The sequence below is a fragment of the Zootoca vivipara genome, chromosome 7 (assembly GCF_963506605.1).
Source record: "Zootoca vivipara chromosome 7, rZooViv1.1, whole genome shotgun sequence".
In the NCBI taxonomy this organism is placed as follows: Eukaryota; Metazoa; Chordata; class Lepidosauria; order Squamata; family Lacertidae; genus Zootoca; species Zootoca vivipara.
In genome coordinates, this window is record NC_083282.1 from 28,457,825 (window position 1) to 28,478,179 (window position 20,355).

The 20,355-nt window shown below is 40.8% G+C and overlaps 1 protein-coding gene and 1 long non-coding RNA gene across 4 annotated transcripts in view; one reads left to right on the top strand and one right to left on the bottom strand.

Annotated features, from left to right (window-relative positions):
- Positions 1-20,355, bottom strand: part of ADGRL2 (adhesion G protein-coupled receptor L2) — a 257,131-nt gene that overhangs the window by 233,939 nt on the left and 2,837 nt on the right. The window lies entirely within an intron of this gene.
- Positions 16,907-20,355, top strand: part of LOC118088973 (uncharacterized) — a 59,198-nt gene continuing 55,749 nt past the window's right edge. For all 3 annotated transcript variants that reach the window (XR_004693071.2, XR_009557882.1, XR_004693070.2), the window contains exons 1-2: positions 16,907-17,067; positions 17,799-17,872. This is a non-coding gene — a long non-coding RNA (uncharacterized LOC118088973). The remainder of the gene's footprint in view (positions 17,068-17,798; positions 17,873-20,355) is intronic.

A 20,355-nucleotide genomic window follows, 5' to 3' on the forward strand; every position in this document is an offset into this window, starting at 1 on the left:
AAAAATCACAATGTGGGGAAAACTGTGAAGTTATCCAATGCTTCTCTCAATTTTTGCAGCCCCTGTTAACTCTGCTGGCTCAGCTCTCACCTGCCTCATGCGGGGGGGGGGGGGCAGCGAATCACAAGAGCAGGCGCCGGCAAAAATCACAATGCTGGAAAAACTGTGAAGCTAGCCGATGCCTCTACATAGCTCCCACCATCCTTATTTCAGGCATTGTGATATATTGTGGTATCACGAAGTTGAAAAACAGATATTGACTGGCCCTAGTATACAGATCGTACTGCCATTGCGTGATGGCAATAGGACTGATCCAGGGCTTTTCACTGCACCGGCCTGGGAGATGCCCCCAATTCTGGTCTGGTCTGGAAAAGTGCTAGGATGGTGAGGCTGCTACACTCTGTCAAGACCCCACCATTGGTAGCCAGGAGTTAAGATTGCAGCCTAAGTATTCTTGTTCCATGGACCTGGTGCAGGAACAGTCAAGCAGGTATTCCAATTTGACCTTTGACCTCATAACTAAAATCAATGCTGAAATAAAACAAAGAAGCATGGGAGAATAAGTATGTAGGTCTCACAAATGCAGAGGGATACTGACTCAGTGTGTTTCAGGCATAGCAGCATGCTGGATGTGGTACTGATTAAGGCAACATATTTTTTTATGCTTATTTACCCCACTCAAAGAGAAGAACTGAGTAGCTTGCACAGTATCAGCAAAAAGGAATCCGCAAATAGTGAGGAACTGATCTCTGGCCCCCTTAGCTTACGTCCATTCCCTCCCTCGGAGCCATTTCCTTAGAAATCAGATCATTCTTCATGAACTATCAAAATGTTGGCCATTATCGTTTTCATGAATGGCCATTTAAATTAATTTGCAACATGCTTTAACCTTGGCACTTTGCTGCAATTGTGTTCTGAGTTTACTGTAGCATTAATCATTAGAAATCTGTCATCACACAGTGGTTTATCTTGCTGCCAGAAGCACTGACACCAAGTCTTTTATTATCACGTTGACTGTTAGAGTAAAAGAGCCAAATTTCACTCTGGCCATTCCTTTAAGTTGTCTTTGCTTTGAAGAAAAGCAAGTAACCAACCCAAATTCTCTTCTGTGGGCCTTTGTCCTAGAATAGGATCTGTAATATATGATCCCCATAGATATGGATAACAGGGCTAAGCCTGTTGCGGTGCAAATTCGCAAATTGTGGCTAGGATCCATAGAGCTACTTTAGGCATGCTGACAAATACGTTGCTATTATTCATAAGTAAATAATAGCATATCCTCATTATCCAGAAGCTGGAGTCAATCCAATCTGTTTTGGACGTGGCCACATTCCCCTTTAAAAATGTTCACGTTGTAGGGGGGCTCTGTGATCCAGCCAGGCTTCCATACCCTCCAACATTTCTCCAATGAAAATAGAGACGTCCTCTTCCATCCTCCTCCTCCTCCTCCTCCTCCTCCTCCTCCTCCTCCTCCTCCTCCTCCTCCTCCCCCCCCTCCTCCTCCCCCTCCCCTCCTCCTCCTCCTCTTTACCCTGCCCATCTGACTGGTTGCCCCAGCCACTCTGGGTGGCTTCCAACATATATAAAAACATAATAAAACATTAAATATTGTTCCCTTTACCAGGCATGTATACAAGTGCTGATGCACCAACACTGCCATTTAGCCATGGCACAAGTTTTAAGGTCTTGTTACATATAAAACCCTACATAACTGGACCAGGCTACCTGAAAGACGGACTTCCCCTCCATTGCACAGCAAGGACATTAATAAGATCAACAAATGGATGGAACCCAGTTAGTCTTGCCACAACCTGACAATTATCAGCTTGTGTTAATGCAGTGGGAGGCATTTTCATTACTAGCACTGGTGTTAAGGAATGCATTCCCTACTGAAATAGAAGAGTTGCTATCTGTCTTGCCATTCCACCGCTTTTGAAGATGTACCTGCTATACAAGCATTCCCTTTGATCTCTTGGCCTGAGTCTCCTGTTATAATTGCTGTGTTGTTTTATTGGGATTGGTTCTGTTTTAACTATGCATGTACGTATTGTCATGTTTTAATAGGATGGTTTTGTTATGGATTTTAATATATTGGATTTTATCACTTCATGTTGTAACTGGTGTTTATATTTCATAAAAGAGCTTAGAAGACTATTTTGGCATTAAGCTGTGCATAAATTAATAATATTAATACAGAGGCAGGACCTCGTCTGTGTGGCACTCTGACAATGAAACATCTTCCCAGTGGAAATCATTCGGCCTCATTACTGCTCACTTTTTGGTGGGCAGCTAGGATGGTTTTTCCCCAACCGGCTTTTAAAGGTTTGATGCCTAAAATTTCAGAAAACTGCTTTTAGTTTGACCGTATATTGATGATGTGATCCCTTCATAATTATCTGTGTTGTGCCTTTAGTAAATAAAAACAATTCCAAAGAAAGTCAGGATAGAAATGCTGAATACAAAGGAATAAATGATTTTTTAATCCTAACGCCAAGCATTACTCAAGGCTACAGAAATATAAAATTATGGTATTTATGTGGAGTCAGAAGCTAGCAGTTCTGGGAACTATTTTGCAAACCATGGCTTGTGCTAATCACAGTGAAGGCAGCTAACCCACTTTTCCAGCATTTGTACCTGCAAATTAATAAGCAGGGTTTTTGTTTTTTAACTAATGCCATCCTATATCTGCCCTCAAACCACACAGCTTAACAAGTGAAGCCAAGACACACATGGGATCTTAACCAATGCTAAGACAACAAACTATGGTTGTTGTTGTTTTGCTATACATTATACTTGTACCCAACCAGTGGTGAACATATCTTAGTTTACCTTTGCTCTGAATAGTATGAGTGTATCAATTGTGTTTTCTTGAGAGCATAATAGTTCACTCATTTGTGGTAGCCACAAAGCATTTCTTCATTGCAAATAGACTTCCACTAGTATTACATGAAGTGCTTGGGAGCAGCTTTGTTTATAGAAATGAATTAAAACCACACAAATTTCACAATGGTTATGCCACACGTTGTTTATATATTTCTTAGGAAATGCTTAACATTTTCTTCTAATCTATCATGAACAACACATTTTGAAGCGGAGGGAAGAGGGCATAAGTGTGCCACAGACATTTCCAAGTTCAGTTAGTGGTGCTGTACTGTCTCAAGCAGATGTTAGCTAAAGAAGCAATGCACAGCTGAAGTGCAAACAGTGAGAAAAATCAGCTGATATATGGTGGCTAACTACTGAGATATGGAGTCTGTCGGCATGTTTTGGGTGAAATTCAGCTAAGCACAACTCCTAGAAAAGCCTCTATTTTTTTCCCAATGTTCCAGTTGATGAAAGTCATGTTTAAATGCCCTGTAGTTAGATTATTAACTTCTGCAAAATAGAAACAGATGTGTGTCTTAGTATGCCATTAAATTTATGATTTACATAGTACCCTTGAATGCATCAGCAGAGGCCAATGATTCTAATTTGCTCTAGATTTACAATAACCTGATCTGGCTTGTGTAAGTACTGCAACGCTTTAAACAAAATTAGAAAGCCATTGCATTTTGTTTGATTAAAGATGCAGTTCTCATTGGGCTAATGAGAAAAGTTTGAAAATGTTTCTTCCTTTATGGATGTTTCTTTCATAAACACAAGCACTATGTTTTATACATTTTTTGCCACTATTTCCTCATTTTAAGGATAACGTAAACCAATTGTGTTACGCTGGAATCTATCTGATATAATGCCAGCCAAAAATGAAACAAAAATGTGTAACAAGTTTCCTTAAGGGGGGAGTGGAACCCTTCGTTTTCAAGGTTTTAAATGATACACTTTAAAATATTCCCCCCCTTGAAAATATACAATTTGAAGCTTGCTCAATTGATTTATGACACAACCATGTACATCTTAACTATGTTCAGTCAGGCTTCCAAATACAGTGGAACCTTGGTTGTTGAACGTCTCCGTTGATGCATGTTTCAGCTTTCGAACACCGGAAACCCGGAAGTAACCACTCTGGTATTTGAACGATTTTTGGAAGCCGAACGTGCCTCGTGGCTTCCGTTTTGAGTTTCCCTATTGTATTGAGGCTTCTACTTTCAGTTTTTGGTTTTTGAATGTTTCGGAAGTTGAACAGTCTTCCGGAACAGATTACGTTCACAAACCGAGGTTCCGCTGTACATACCGTATATAGAGGACCGCAGCTGCAATGCACAATGTTGCTCCACTTGCTTGAATGGCGCTGTTCAGCCTTGTTTTGTTGCATCTCATATGGCTGCAGGTAGCCCTCAGCCAAGTGGCTTTTTTTTGATAGAGACACCCCAGTTATGAGATGTCTTCCACCATGTTTGCGGTCTTTTCAGCACTAGGTGAAGACTTTTTTGTTTGCCCAGGCCTTTTAAATAGCCAGTGTTTATGGGCTGCCATTGGAATTAAGATTGCCGGAAGAAATATAAACAACCTCAGATATGCAGATGACACAACCTTGATGGCAGAAAGTGAGGAGGAATTAAAGAACCTTTTAATGAGGGTGAAAGAGGAGAGCGCAAAATATGGTCTGAAGCTCAACATCAAAAAAACCAAGATCATGGCCACTGGTCCCATCACCTCCTGGCAAATAGAAGGGGAAGAAATGGAGGCAGTGAGAAATTTTACTTTCTTGGGCTCCTTGATCACTGCAGATGGTGACAGCAGTCACGAAATTAAAAGACGCCTGCTTCTTGGGAGAAAAGCAATGACAAACCTAAACAGCATCTTAAAAAGCAGAGACATCACCTTGCCGACAAAGGTCCGTATAGTTAAAACTATGGTTTTCCCAGTAGTGATGTATGGAAGTGAGTGCTGGACCATAAAGAAGGCTGATCGCCGAAGAATTGATGCTTTTGAATTATGGTGCTGGAGGAGACTCTTGAGAGTCCCATGGACTGCAAGAAGATCAAATCTCTCCATTCTTAAGGAAATCAGCCCTGAGTGCTCACTGGAAGGACAGATCGTGAAGCTGAGGCTCCAATACTTTGGCCACCTCATGAGAAGAGAAGAATCCTTGGAAAAGACCTTGATGTTGGGAAAGATGGAGGGCACTAGGAGAAGGGGACGACAGAGGACGAGATGGTTGGACAGTGTTCTCGAAGCTACGAACATGAGTTTGACCAAACTGCGTGAGGCAGTGGAAGACAGGAGTGCCTGGCGTGCTATGGTCCATGGGGTCACGAAGAGTCAGACACGACTAAACGACTAAACAACAACAACATGGGCTGCCATTGTTTTGTTCTGGATTGTTCTTTAGTTTGTGAACTGCCCAGAGAACATATCAGCAATGGTAATAGTAGTGGAATATTAATGTTGTTGTGATGATGATGAAGGGGTAAACAAAATAGGTTAACAACTTTTCAGCCAGTGAAGGGCTGATTCCCTAGGTATCTTTATCCAGTAGTTGATATGTGGATCACAAGCCAGGAATCTTCCTTTCTATTTATCCAACCTAGAATGTCCACATCTTCCAAGCAAGGGAGCTATGGAAATTCTATTTCAAACAAGATGGAGACATGGAGGAACAGGAATCACAAGTTTTCCTCTGCATCAGTCAATGTGCATTGCTAATGCTGAGCCAAAGCACAATGACACCTCTATTTGTCAAACTTTCCATCTACACACCAAAGGGCAAATATTAAACACTGAAGCAATATAATGATGGTATATTTTATATTATAATGTAAAGCAGATGCATTTTAAGGGGATATTGGCTCTCAACATCAGTGTGGCCTGCCATCATAAGCATCGTAGAAATGAACAAGGGCCTGGTAAGTAGATTTGACTTTTCAGAACAATTAATATTTCAGGAATTATCAGTAGACACAAAAATGTTAGGCTGGGCCTTTAAGTTTTCAAAAGACATGTCAGATAGCAAAGTCTAATACATATACACGTGTGTGTGTGTGTGTGTGTGTGTGAGAGAAAGAGGAAGTATTGTTCTATGCATGTCCTTTTGATTTTGCATAATCTCAGATGAAATGTTTATTAATTTCCCTAATCCTCCCATTTTAATTATATACAATTAAGCATAATTAAAACTTGAATATTTTAATTTTAATAAACATTTAATCATACATACATTCTCTCTTTCTGTTTTCCCCTTCAAACACTGGCGCATAATATAAAGTCCGTACAACAAGCAACCTGCCAAACTAAATACAGCTCACAAACCAAAACTAATGGGCTACTTATAGGAATGACTGCAAACTTTTTAAAGTTTCGTGTGTCAAAAGTTGTGTAGGTTTGGCATAATAGGATTTGAAATTTCTGTTCACTGTCTAAGAAGACCCTCAGTAGTTATAGCTGCAGAATAGTTTACAGTCGTACTTTCGATCCCGAATGCCTTGGCTCCCGAACAAATCTGCTTCTGAATGATTGAAACCCAGAAGTGAGTGTTCTGGTTTTTGAACAATTTTTGGAATCCGAACGTCTGGTGTGACTTCCGCAGCTTCAGATTGGCTGCAGGATGCTCCTGCAGCCAATCAGAAGCCATGTTTTGGTTTCTGAATGTTTTGGAAGTTGAACGGACTTCTGGAATGGATTCTGTTCGACTTCCAAGGTACAACTGAATTTGTTTCTGGATTTAGGAGAATGGCTATAGGTCAGTGAGAGATCACATGCTTTGCATGAACAAGTCTCCAGGCTCAATCCTGGAGAGTCACTGCCAGTATCAACCAAGCTTGATAGACCAGTAGTCTGACTTGGTAGCTTCTGGTGTTACTATCTCCTAGTTCAGGTCTGGGAAACATATAGCCTTTCAGATACTGTTGGACTCCAATGCCCCAGCCCCCATGGCCAATGATCAGGGAAGACAGCCTTGTGTTCTCCATTTTTAAAAATAGTCCTTATGCACTTTTATAAGAATTTCGTTGCTCTTTTGCACCTTGTCTACATTTTTGCAGTCAATGTACAGTTTCTAGGTGACGTCTCATCCTGCCAGGATGCAAAGGATGGCAATTCCTGCATTTTAGGCGGTTGGATGAGATGGTCCTCAGGGACCGTTTCAACCTATGATTCTTTGGAGGACCAAGATTGTAGCTTACATATGCATTTAGAACCAGTCCTAGTTTTGGATGCTCAGGTTGCACTTGTGAACCAAGGCATTTCCCACCAACTGCAGGGCACCAGCTGTGCCCCCCCCCTTGAATGATGACTTCACCACAGTTCTCCACAATTTAGTTTTCTTCAGGTTAGGTTACTACAGTGAGCTAGAAATGTGCCTGGAAGTCACAGCTGATTCCAAGATACCTTGGTAAGATTATTAACAGGGGCACCTCACACTAGTGTGTTATCCAGTGGCTTTCAATACTTTCAAAGTGCTAGTGCTGGTTTATAAAGCCCTGAATGGCTTGGTATGAGGGTATATGAGGGATCACAGGCACCCATCTCTTCCTGCCCTTCCACTGAGATCTTCATCCATGTTCCAGGTGTTTTCACCTTCAGAGGTTAGGCAAGCCGCTACTGAGGTCAAAGCAAATCCCTTTTGGTTGTAACACCCCCCCCCCCAAATCAGTATGCTTAGTTCCTTTGCTAATCTCTTTTAGGTGCTGAAAGAGAATGCCTTTCTTCTTTGAGCTGTTTTTTATTGGTTGTATTTGTGTTCATTGTTATATTTCATGTGTTAAGATTGAGCCTGTGGTGTTGGTTGTTTTATGATGAGATGTTTTTAACGTGAGTCACCTTGGAAAATTAACCGGGGAGGCAAATATATAAATGCATTAAGTAAAAACAAACAAAATTAATGCAAATTTGTATGCCCTCGAATTCAGAAACCATATACAGATTTACTCTTCAGCAATTCATTATTTTAACTGAAGTTAAAATTAAAACTGAAGTTTTAACTGAAGTATTTTAACTATTGATGTGTAGACTTTTGGTAAACTGGGACATGGAAGTCCGGAAGAAGAATCCACTGTATAAATTAAGTCAAAATGAGCAAATTTTTTAAGTTGACTGAAATTAGACAAAGGATCCCATTGGGCAATTATTTAATGCACCTGAGAAACTTTTACAACCCCCAAACAATTGTTCAGATGGAATATACAATCAAGTGTTTGCATAAATAGAGCTTTAAAATCGCATTCTAGTGCATATTTTAAAAACTCCTTAAATCAAAGGGATGTAAATTAGTGTTTCTGGTTGTGACCTATTCACTTTACTGTATGTTATATATTATATCCTTTGTTGCTATTGATCTATATAAATACACAAAGATACACACACACACACACACACACACACACACACACACACACACCACACATAGGATTTGTTAACTGCTGCTAGAGGTGAAGGATTCATAGGGCATGATGAAAACAATGAAATATACACAGATATTTCCAACCATTTCTGGAGGGATAGCTGTGTTAGTGTCCGTCTATTTCTAATTTTTTTTATCCAGGCTTTCAAAAATTTTGATTTTAATTTTAATGGCATTTTGCTTGCTGCCTTGAATACTATTTTGGAAATATAGGATGTAAAGAGAAGAAGTAGTCTCTTGCAGCACAAACAAGGTTGTAGAACCTTAAAATGAACACTTTATTATAGCATATACTGTTATATGCACTGCCTTTTTTTTTCTAAAAAAAAATCTTTAGGGGTACTCTTCATTTTCCTAGTCATATTGAATACTGCCCCTCAATGAGGCCAAACATAGATTCACAAAATGTTTAGGGGTATGTGTGCCCCTGCGTCCTCTCCAGAAAAAAGCACTGGTTATATGGCATATTCTATTCTATTCTATTCTATTCTATTCTATTCTATTCTATTCTATTCTATTCTACTCTACTCTACTCTACTCTACTCTACTCTACTCTACTCTACTCTATTCTATTCTATTCTATTCTATTCTATTCTATTCTATGGCTTCTGTGCAGTGCAACCCACCACGAGATTCAGGAAGCATGAGATGGAGCATATTATACCTCCGAGCTCTTGACCCTGTCCAAATTAATAGAGATTAAGCTTTTGGAGACCAATGTTTTAACTTTCACTGAATTCACTAAGCACTGGTGGACTCTCCTTCTTTGGTGATTTTCAATCACAGGCTAGATACCCATCTTTCATGGATGCTTTAGTTTAGATTCCTGCATTGCAAGGGGTTGGACTAGATGAACCTCAGGTACCCTTCAAACTCTACAATTCTATTATTTTTCCGTCTCAGTTTTGCCATCTGTAAAGTGGAAATAGCAATGCTCACCACAGGTTTCCTGAAGTTGCTACGCACAGAAAGTGCTATATGAGCAACAGTAGAAATAATCTTTTCATGTCGCTTCCTGCTTGTAATCATGTGAGTCTTAAAAGAGAATGAAGAGCTGTTGGCACCATATTATTGACTTCATCATGAGCATGTTGAGTTGCATTTTATCTTAAAGAGGTTCGTTATTAATGTGTATACAATTTACATAACTCACTTTCCAAGAAGCCCTTTGGCACAATCCTGCTCCTATTGAAGTTAACAGAGCTCTTTCCACAAGCTTCAGAGGATGCCGAGTTTGGCCTCATAAAGCTCCGCTTTGACAAGGCAAGGGAAGCTTTTCATTAGCTATTTGATGTTAAACTGTCAATTATCTTCAAATGGCATCAGAAAATGCATTTCTAATAAAAGGAGGACATGGATACGCTAGATGATTATATAAAAGTCTGTTTTAAAGCATTTTTAGGTTGGCTTTCAGCAATTAAGAAGAAGTTGGAAGAGCCAAACGGCACTTAATGTTTACTCTTTGCTCTTTTTTTTTAATAAAAAAAAATAGTTAACATGGGGTAGGATTCACCAAATTAATTCCATCAGTGGACGCCTTGTGCAAGAGCTTCTGCTTGTGTAATGGGGCTTTCCCCCCTTCCCTTGTGTGCACCCTGAAATTGGCTCAGGAGGGGGGCATTGGGAGAACCCATAGAATGCGCAGAGAGGGATAGGAGCTCATTCCTCTCAAGCTGATAGTATTTGTGGAGGCAGAACCTTTGCAATAGTATGTTGTTGAATTCCACTTCTAAAAGAAAAGAAAAAGGATCATATATGGTTCTAAAAAAAGGTGTGAATTAACCTGGAGACTTGAAAGTGGGTTTTTTCTTTCTTTCTATAATATACACTAGCTAACATAAAGAGATACCCTATCCACAAGCCAGTTAAGCTGACTAAAATCAACTTAATAGAAATGGCAAATCGGCTTCAATCTACATATTTCTACTTAAAGTGAATCGTAAAACAAGCTAAGCGACATTTAGGTTTCCTCAATCCACTTTATCACCTCGTTGCAGGATGAAACAAAGCTAGTGGACTGAAATGCCCACTAACATTATTATTACTGCATATTGTTTATAAACTAATATAAAACCACACTAGCTTAACCTACTGAGTGTTGTTGGCTCTTAACCATTAAAAACCAGCACAGCCTGGAGGTGGTGGTGGTGGTGGTGGTGGTGGGGGCTACATATTTTAGGACAGGCTTCCTCAACCTTGGCCCTCCAGATGTTTCGAGACTACAATTCTCATCATCCCTGACCACTGGTCCTGCTAGATAGGTATCATGGGAGTTGTAGGCCAAAAACATCTGGACAGGTTGAGGAAGCCTGTCTTAGGACATGACTCCTTCTAGGAACCACCCATCTTCCTCACCTCATTCACCCATTAAGGTAATTCAGCCCTGTTGAAAATTCCTGGAGAAAAAGGAATTGAGAACTTCTATGGGAAGAAGTAAGACCTATATTATGGTTTCTATGACACTGTATGTCATGGGTCGGCAACCTAAGGCCCCTGGGCCGGATGCGGCCCAATCACCTTCTCAATCCGGCCCGCGGACAGTCCAGGAATCAGCGTGTTTTTACATGAGTAGAATGTGTCCTTTTATTTAAAATGCATCTCTGGGTTATTTGTGGGGCCTGCCTGGTGTTTTTACATGAGCTGAATGTGAGCTTTTGTTTAAAATGAATCTCTGGGTTATTTGTAGGGCATAGGAATTTGTTCATTATTATATTTTCAAAATATAGTCCGGCCCACCACATGGTCTGAAGGATGGTGGACCAGCCCACAGCTGAAAAAGGTTGCTGACCCTTGCTGTGTGTCTTTTAAAAAACACAACCTAAACAAATGGGGAAAAATATTTTTAAAGCTCTATCATTTAAAAAAAAGAAAATATGCTATCAAAATCATAATAGTCAACTCATGAATACCAAAACAACCAGCAGAACACGGCGCATACTTCCTCACGCCCAACAAAGTGGCACACAACTGCATTCAGGAGTCATCCACCCCAAAGGTATCCCTCAAAAGCCACATCTGAATCAAGCAGTGAAAGGAAGCCAAAGATGGAGCCTGGCAATAAGCACTGGGGAGGATATTAGCAGAGGGCCAAACAAGCTGGGAAAAATAAGCTACTCTTGTGTGTTTTATCATGTCGGCTGTTTTTATTGGTTACAGTGCTTTTAATACATTGAAGATTTTGTTTCAATTGTTTTATTGGATAGCTTTATTGTTGCTCCTTTGAGACTTGAGTCTTTCGTTGGAGAGGCAGCCTGAGGATTTTGAAACCAAACAGAGCAATCAATCAACCAACCAACCAAATAAATAATAAAACTCTTACACAAGCTCTTACACAATTTTTAAAGAAGCGATTGAAGTTTGGTCAACCTCTGGGAGCCAGGAAAAGAGTTCCCTCTCACTGGCTTACTTCCAGGTCCCAAATGGCATGCTGGTCAGTCACTAGTTCTGAATCCAAATGAAAGTTTTGTGCAACCTTCACCCTAGGATAGATTTGATGATTTTCCAAAAAGCACTGAGCTCAGTGGCCTCAATTATGCTTCGCTGCAACTCCATAATTAGAACTTTCCCCTAATTTCTTTCACATTTATGTACACATGGCTTTTATTACTGACATGGCAAAGCCCAAAGTAAATATACATACATATATATATATAATAGCTCCCCTACTGGGTGAAGAAATATCACCGTGCCCACCAGAGAAACAAATTTGGAAAGAAACTGATGCAGCTCCCTGAGTGTTGGTTTAGAACAGATTTGATACTCTGGATGTGAACTGGTTTAATAATGATTCCATCCTCTCAAGGAATCTCAATAAAGCAAAGTTGCACTTTCCCATGACTGCTGTTCTTTGAGTGGTCTTCTGTGCAACAATGTATACGGCAAGTGTGCCAGCCCATTCATGGCATCGTCAAGAGCTTTAACTCACGAGGTCTTTGACCAACAGTTTTGGCACATGCATGTGCAGAATGGGAAAAGATAGTAGAGAGAGTGGGAGGCGTGATTGAGGGAGGGACAGAAAAACTACTCAGATACAGTCTCTCTTCCCACAAGAATAGATGGCAAGCATTGAAATGGCACTGAATATCCATGACTAAGAGCAGTGATGGCCAAACATGGTCCTCCAGCTGTTTTGGGACTACAGCTCACATAATCCCTAGCTACAGGACCAGTGGTCAGGGATGATGGGAATTGTAGTCCCAAAACAGCTGGAGAGCCAAGTTTGGCCATCACTGACTTAGAGGGAAGCTAGCATCCAAAATCCCCCCGTCTGGAAGCACCCATGTTTCCAAAAGAATGTAAAAACCCACCTACCAAGCAACTCAGCCCAAATTTTTGTTACCGAACTTCCTAGCTTTGACAAAATCTTTGGCTTTGACCGAAGCAAGCTCTCTGTTGAAAAGTTTCTACCTTCATCATTTAATTTCTCTTTCCCCCTTCCAGAGCATGCAGGCAACACAATCAGTTAGAGTTCTTTATTTAGTATGTTACAGAGAGAAGAACACCTGCTGGCTTCTTTAATAACGAGTTGTCCTTACTTGAGTTATATATGAAAACTGTAGCACAGAGGGGAGTTGAGAATAACCTTTACACATTAAAACTGTATTCCTTTTTTTTTAAATAGAAAAAGTCTAGCCTCCATGGTGAAGAGTGCCAGAATAAATTTTGAAAGCTTTTTTGGCAGAATAGATCATTTCTGTTGTTGTTGTTGTTGTTGTTGTTGTTGTTGTTGTTGTTTTGTAGTGTGTGTGTGTATGAATATTATATAGAAAAAGTGAGATTCAATTTCAATCTAGGCTTCTTGAAAAACGAAATGCTAATGTTATTGGAAGGAATGTTTTTCAAGAAGCTTTTAAATAATATGTCTAAGGGACAGATTTTTTGAAGTGTTTATCTTAACCATGTTTTCTGGGAGTTTCTTTGAACATGCTGCTCTTTTCAAGTGAATTGACTAAAGGATAGTCATTTAACAGTTGGTAAGTTCCATAGCTTTGTAGGTATTAATAAAGGTCCAAAGTCTACACTTTGAACTGATAAAATCCGGCCTGGGCTGAATGGAAAAGTTTCTTTATTCATTCTGCAGGCCCTTTGCTCGTCTCAGGCACAAGACAGATGTATATACCTTGAATGGAAAGTCTAAGCCACCTCTTTTAGATCTATAAACTGGAAATTGCATCAAAACCAGAAGCAACTGGTTTTTCTCAATTTCCAGGAAAAGCTATGTTGAATGCCAAATGGCAGGCTTTTCTGACAATCATGAAGACACCTCCTCTCTCTTTCCTGTGACAGTGATAAAGTTTCAGAGGAAACTAGGTTTGGCCACATAAATACCCAGGGTTTTCCCCCTTTGGACTGTAGAACTAGACCAAAGAAAAAGACAGGACTATTTAGTTTATATTACAAAAAAATGAATATTTTGTGATTTCATGGTTTTCATCTAGGAATCTGCTTTATATGGTTCTGACAATTGGCCAACATAGGCCAATATTATCTCCTCTAGCAGACAATATATCTCTAATGTATGAGGCAGAACTTTCCCATACCTTACAACATTTATCCAATGAAATTAGGGATGTCCTATTCACCACCACCACCACCACCAATTTTATTTATACCTTGCCCATCTGACTGGGTTGCCCCAGCCACTTTGGGCATTTTCCAATATATATATAATAACATAATAGAACATTAAACATTTTTAATAAAAAAAACCTTCCCTATACAAGGCTGCCTTCAAATGTCTTCTAAAGTTTGTATTGATTCTTATCTCCTTGGTTCGGGGGTCACATAACGCTATACCCTCCAACATTTCTCCGATGAAAATAGGGATGTCCTAAGTGAAAATGGAACATTCCAGAATCAAATTTGAAACTGGAATGGCTTCTGTAAATCCAGGACTGTCCTTGGAAGATAGGGACATTTGGATGGTCTGGAGGCCTGAGACTGAACCTGGGATCGTTGGCATGCAAAACGTTTGCTCAACCATTGAGCAAGCTGAACTTTTTCCACATTTGCTGATGTTATGTCATTTCTGGTGGCTGGACCAACTTTGCTCAATGGTGCCTAAAGACCATTCAGCTTTGCAGCTTTCTCTATACTGTATCATTCATAGGGAAACAAAAAAAATGTGCATGTGTTGGTAGGGGGGAAATCCTCCTTTGCTTTGCTTGGGTTTGAGAACAGCAATGTCTTCGAAACCACACACAGACAACAATAAGCAGCATCTATGCAAAGAAAGTGCCTGTTACTCCCATGGACCGCACAGACCTGAGTTCCCCACTGTCACTGGATTACCGCAGCCACGAGCTAGCTCTTTGGAACTGCCGGCATTGAAAATAATGTCTCCTGTTAGGATTTCCAGCAGCCTGTTGTATTCCAGCCAGCGTCCCACAGCAAACAATAAGGTGCCACAGACAAACACAGACTAAGTGGCAGTTCTCCATGAGCTTGTGTACTTTTATCTCTCTTCACAGTTGTGCAATGTTTACATTTTCATTTCGGGCGCCGTCTGGCTATGGAGCTGATGGGTGTGGTGTACAAACTTAAATAGAAAAGAGAATTCCTTCAATGGCACAGGAGATGTAAAAGCGTCTCAGTGTAAAGATACCAGTAAAGGTTGGTCCCACTGGGCTGCTCAAACTGTGCTGAATTATGAGCCTCACCATCACCTAAAGAAGAAGAAAAAAGGAAAGCTCTTTTTGAGCCTCCAAAAGCACAGCTAAGCTGGCTAAACCAGTGTGGTGTATATCCTCCAGCATTTCGTATTCCATCATCATAATTTTATTATTTATACCCTACCTATCTGGCTGGAGACGTGGGTGGCGCTGTGGGTTAAACCACAGAGCCTAGGGCTTGCCGATCAGAAGGTCGGCAGTTTGAATCACACCATTCAGTAGATTTGTAACTGGCTGACTGACCGAACACAAAGGGTGCTCATCAATGGCTCCTCCTTATCCTGGAGAGTAGTGACTAGTGGGGTGCCACAGGGTTCTGTCTTGGGCCCAGTCTTATTCAACATCTTTATCAATGACTTGGATGATGGGCTTGAAGGCATCCTGAGCAAGTTTGCAGATGACACCAAATTGGGAGCGGTGGCTAATACCCCAGAGGACAGGATCACACTTCAAAATGACCTTAACAGATTAGACAACTGGGCCAAAGCAAACAAGATGAATTTTAACAAGGAGAAATGTAAAGTACTACACTTGGGCAAAAAAAAAATGAAAAGCACAAATACAGGATGGGAGACACCTGGCTTGAGAGCAGTACATGTGAAAAGGATCTAGGAGTCTTGGTAGACCACAAACTTGACATGAGTCAACAGTGTGATGCAGCAGCTAAAAAAACCAATGCAATTCTGGGCTGCATCAATAGGAGTATAGCATCTAGATCAAGGGAAGTAATAGTACCACTGTATTCTGCTCTGGTCAGACCTCACCTGGAGTACTGTGTCATGCTGGCCACAGGACCTGGAAGCTGTATGCCGGCTCCCTCGGCCAATAATGCGAGATGAGCGGTGCACCCCCAGAATCGGTCATGACTGGACCTAATGGTCAGGGGTCCCTTTACCTTTGCCTTTACCTATTTGGCTGGGTTGCACTAGCCACTCTGGGTGGCTTCCAACATATTTATTAAAAACATAATAGAACATTGAACTTTAAAAAGTCTTTCCTATTCAGGGCTGCCTTCAAATGTATTCTAAAGGTTGTACAGTTACTTATCTCCTTGGCTCAGGGGTCACATAACTCCATACCCTCCAACATTTCTCTGATGAAAATAGGGATGTCCTAAGGAAAAGTGGGACATTTCGGGATCAGAATGGCTTCTGTAAATCCAGGACTGTCCCTGGAAAATAGGGACCCTAGGAGGGTCTGGAAAGGAGCTTGTGCGTTTCATACCCTGTGGCCATGTCTCTGTTGAAAGGCCTGCCCACACACTTTGAGCAGCAATTGCAATGCATTGTGGGAATGCTGGTGAAGGAAAGGAGTCTGCCTGTCTTTTATTTGCAAGACCTTGGACACAACTTAACAAGTAAACATTTTCCTGTAACAATAGTATCTCCCTACCAAGACAATCCCTGGATGAAAATCTAACCAAGTAATTTGTGAAATGCACAGGAGTCCAACTAAGAAAAAAGTTAACAGCCTAAGTTGCTGCAGAATATGTTTATTTCCACCTTGTCCTTATCAAATTTTGTGGGTGAAAATTTATACTTCAAAATTGACCCTCCAATGTTCACCATTTTCTCCAAGCTTGTAGGGTTTCCCCCTGTCCTCATTATTATATTATGCACTTCAAAAGTTACTTTTGCATGTCATCTTGTATTCTGTGCCCCCTTTCTTCTCTCTGCACTATTAAAAGTGTGCCACATGGTTGTTTTTTTCTAGCAGAGGAGTGAAGAGATGTTTACATTACATTTGACTCAGCTTTAAAAAAACGTTGAAAGGTGATGATCTTTTCGATCATTACCGACAAAACTGTATTTTACTGGAGAGAAAACAAATGGTTTGACCTTGCGAGCCACATAATACATCTCAAAAACAAATCTGCAGTGCCTTCTTTTTTTAATAGTTGTGATTTGCATAGCTGAACTTTGAATGCACAAAGCCATAAATAGTTGTGGAGCTCAAGCTGGCATGTAGCCCAGCTATGGTAGAGTGCCAGACAATTGGGGCAGCCACGCATCAAGTGAGCTATTTGGTCGAACAAGGTGGTGTCTGACAAAGAAGTTTCAAAGCTGGAGACAAGAACTTGTCATTTATCGGGATAATCTACAGCTGATAAGCTGCACAGTGAGTGAACTACCTTTTGAAAAATAAGAGGGAGAGGGAGAGAGAGAGAGGGAGAGAGAGAGGAACCGATCCATATATTGTTTTTACTAATTAAGACGAATTTCATTCCTTAAAAATGAACTGAACAATTAAGTGACACCAGCATCCCCAAAGCTATTTCTAACGTATAAGAAGAAATATAGATATTTTACATTTCTCTGAGAGGTAAAAGCCACAATCTAACATGGTTTGCAGGAATTTACACACGTTCCCATGGAAGTGCTATTGTTTATTTATTATTTACATAGCAGCTCTAATGTATATGATATTGTTTCTGTTAACAACAACAACAACAACAACAACAGCATCCTGCCCTGAGGATCTTACAATCTAAGCTGTGTGTTGGAATGCATGTGGTGTGTGTATGGACCAGAGAGCATGAATGGAAGTTTTTAACTTTAAAAAGATAATACTGTTGATCTGTAATGAAATTCTCGGCACTATATGGTCTGCATTTAACATTTACAGGTATCAGATCATTCATTAGCATACAGAGTGCAGGGAAAACGTTTTGATTAAAACCTAGAATGCTTTGACTATTCATAGTAATGTGCATTTAATCTTTGTTCATTAAGCACAGCAAGAGGTGGAAATGAGAAAGAAAGTGTGTTTTGTTAAAGGTGCAGATTAATTACATCCCACAATTTATTTTCTTTGGCTATCTGACATTTATCACCCTACATTTGATCTAGAAACGATGACAACAACAAAAAGCCCTTAAAGCAAAACAAAAACACTCTTAACTGCACCGATGGAAATGATACGGGTGAGTTCAGTTTGGGTTTTATTATGTGAAAAAATATCAAAGAAGTGGTTTAATGACCCTGAACACTAGTCCAGAAGTGAGAATAAATGAGAAATTGACTAACAACCTCATGTTAATATTCAGTGTTCTGTTAATGAATAGACAGATTTGTTTATGTCAAAAAAACTAGCACTTTGTCCAGGATTCAGCCTCAGAAGTAAAAGATAATCATGCAAAGTCTCATTCTTGCTCACCCCACCCCAAACACTAAACATCGTTCTACCCTGCCACACACTAATAACTGTGGTCTTTTTTGTTTATCCACTCAGAGTCAAACTAGCTGTGACCAGATCTGTGATTAAGATTGTGTATGTGTGTATGTTTGGGGGTGTGGGGGGGACCTAATCAGTAGCCTCATGTGGCCGCTTTGAAAGTTGGAATTCTTTCCTCTCTTTCCCCAGTGAAATCCTCCCCCTATTTGTTGCGGGGGGGGGGATCTCCCATAGCGCCTCTTAGGTCACACCCATACCATACACAGAATCATAGAACAATCTGAAGCACATTTAGCACACTTTTAAAGCACATGGCTGACCACAAAGAACTATAGATTATTAAGGGTGCTGGGAGTTGTAGCTTTGTGTGGGGTAAGGTACACTTTAAATGTGTGTTGAATTCACTTCAAATGTACAGTGCGGATCTGACCACAGTTGGAGGCAAAACTATATATTATCTCAGCAAATGCTTATTCCCAGACCTGTTTGTCAAGATGCATGAATGCAGAGCTTAGTAAGTTACAAGGGAGAGTTGGAAAGCAGGAAGGAAGAGGTGCTTAATCACACTAATGTCCACCCAATATAATTTTCCTTCATTGAGTAGAGACTGAAAGTAAACCTAACTCAGGGGGAGGAGGGGGGGACTTTTAGAAGCATTTGAAAGGGAGAGCGGTGGGCATGCATGGGAAGGGATAAGAATCCCACCCTCATCCCACCTGCCTACTTTTTTTCCTGTTCTTCGCTGTATTAATGCCATTACAGAAAAAAATAGGTTCGGGAGCGTATGTTTGCTACAATAGCATGTGAGTCTGTCCTCAGTAAATATACTTCTTGCAAATGCCCTTCCCCACGAGTGATATTGGTAAAAAGTGTTGTTGTAGTGACCACGGACCAGGGTGGGGGGAGACTCAGTTATGAAGCTCACTCTAAGTGATCTCGGGCCAGTCACTCTCTATTAGGCTAACCAACTTCACCAGGTGGCTGTGCAATTTAATGGGGGTGGTGGTGATCGTGGGCTATGCAGATTGTCCTGAGCTTCTTGGAGAAAGAGAAAGACAAAAATAAAATAAAAATATTAAATGGCTTTGTAGTTCAGCTTCATACTTCTTAGCAAACTGTAAATATTTAGCAAATAATAAAAGACGACGATGCACATGATCATGTGGAAATGAGGACTGATTCTGGCTGTTTGTTCCAGAATCTGTAGGATACAATAAGAGGAATAAACAGTTCAGCCTTGCTTCCTTCCCCTGCCCTGGAATGAGCTTCTTCATGTGGACACACCTTCCATTGTTTGAGCAAACAATGCTCACAGAGCCAGTTTTTCTGTTTCTCTGGTTTACCCTGCAATGCAGGCAATGTGGAACAAGGAAAGATGTAAAAATAACACCCTCAATGACCTGGATCATCTGGGGGGGGGCAGTCAGAAACGGTCATCTATGCCCTGATCATTCCTGGGAGCTCTAGAACCGCACTGCAGGAGAACCCAAGCAGTATCTGAAAGCAAGATGCAGCCACAAGTTTAGAGTGAAGGTAATCTGAGTGAGTCAGTGAGAAGAGTGGGCCTGTTTTCTGGTTCAGGAAGTGCTTCATTGAAAAGTGCCTGGGTGTGAGAGCCTTTATCCAATGAGAGGCTGCTCCGTGGTGAGGGAAAGACAAGGCAACCTGCCTAGCCTCACCCACCCACTCAGATTACAAATAATATTGATATCTTCTGGGGCCAAGCCATAAAAAGGAAAGAGCACCTGTAGCAATGTCTTGAGGGAGGCCTGCCTCAAATTAATTCTTGCTTTCAAGAATGGTTGTGTGGTAGAAAAAGGAAGGAAGAAGGAAACGTGTGGTGGGAGTGAGCATCTACCTGGGCCGGGAAGGGTAAGCTACAAATAAGAAATCATAGAATTGTAGAGTTCGAAGGGACCACCAAGGTCCATCTAGTCCAAACCTTTGCCAATAGGTAAAAAAGGGTAAAGGTAAAGGTCTCCTGGGCAGTTATATCCAGTCAAAGGCAACTATGGGATCGCAGCGCTCATCTCACTTCCAGGCTGACCGCTTTCTGAGTCATGTGGCCAGCAGGACGAAACTGCTTCTGCCGAAATGGAACACCATGATGGAAACCAGAGCACACGGAAACACAATTTACCTTCCCGCCATAGCGGTACCTTTTTATCTACTTGCACTGGTGTGCTTTCAAACTGCTAGGTTGGCAGGAGCTGGGGCAGAGCAACGGGAGCT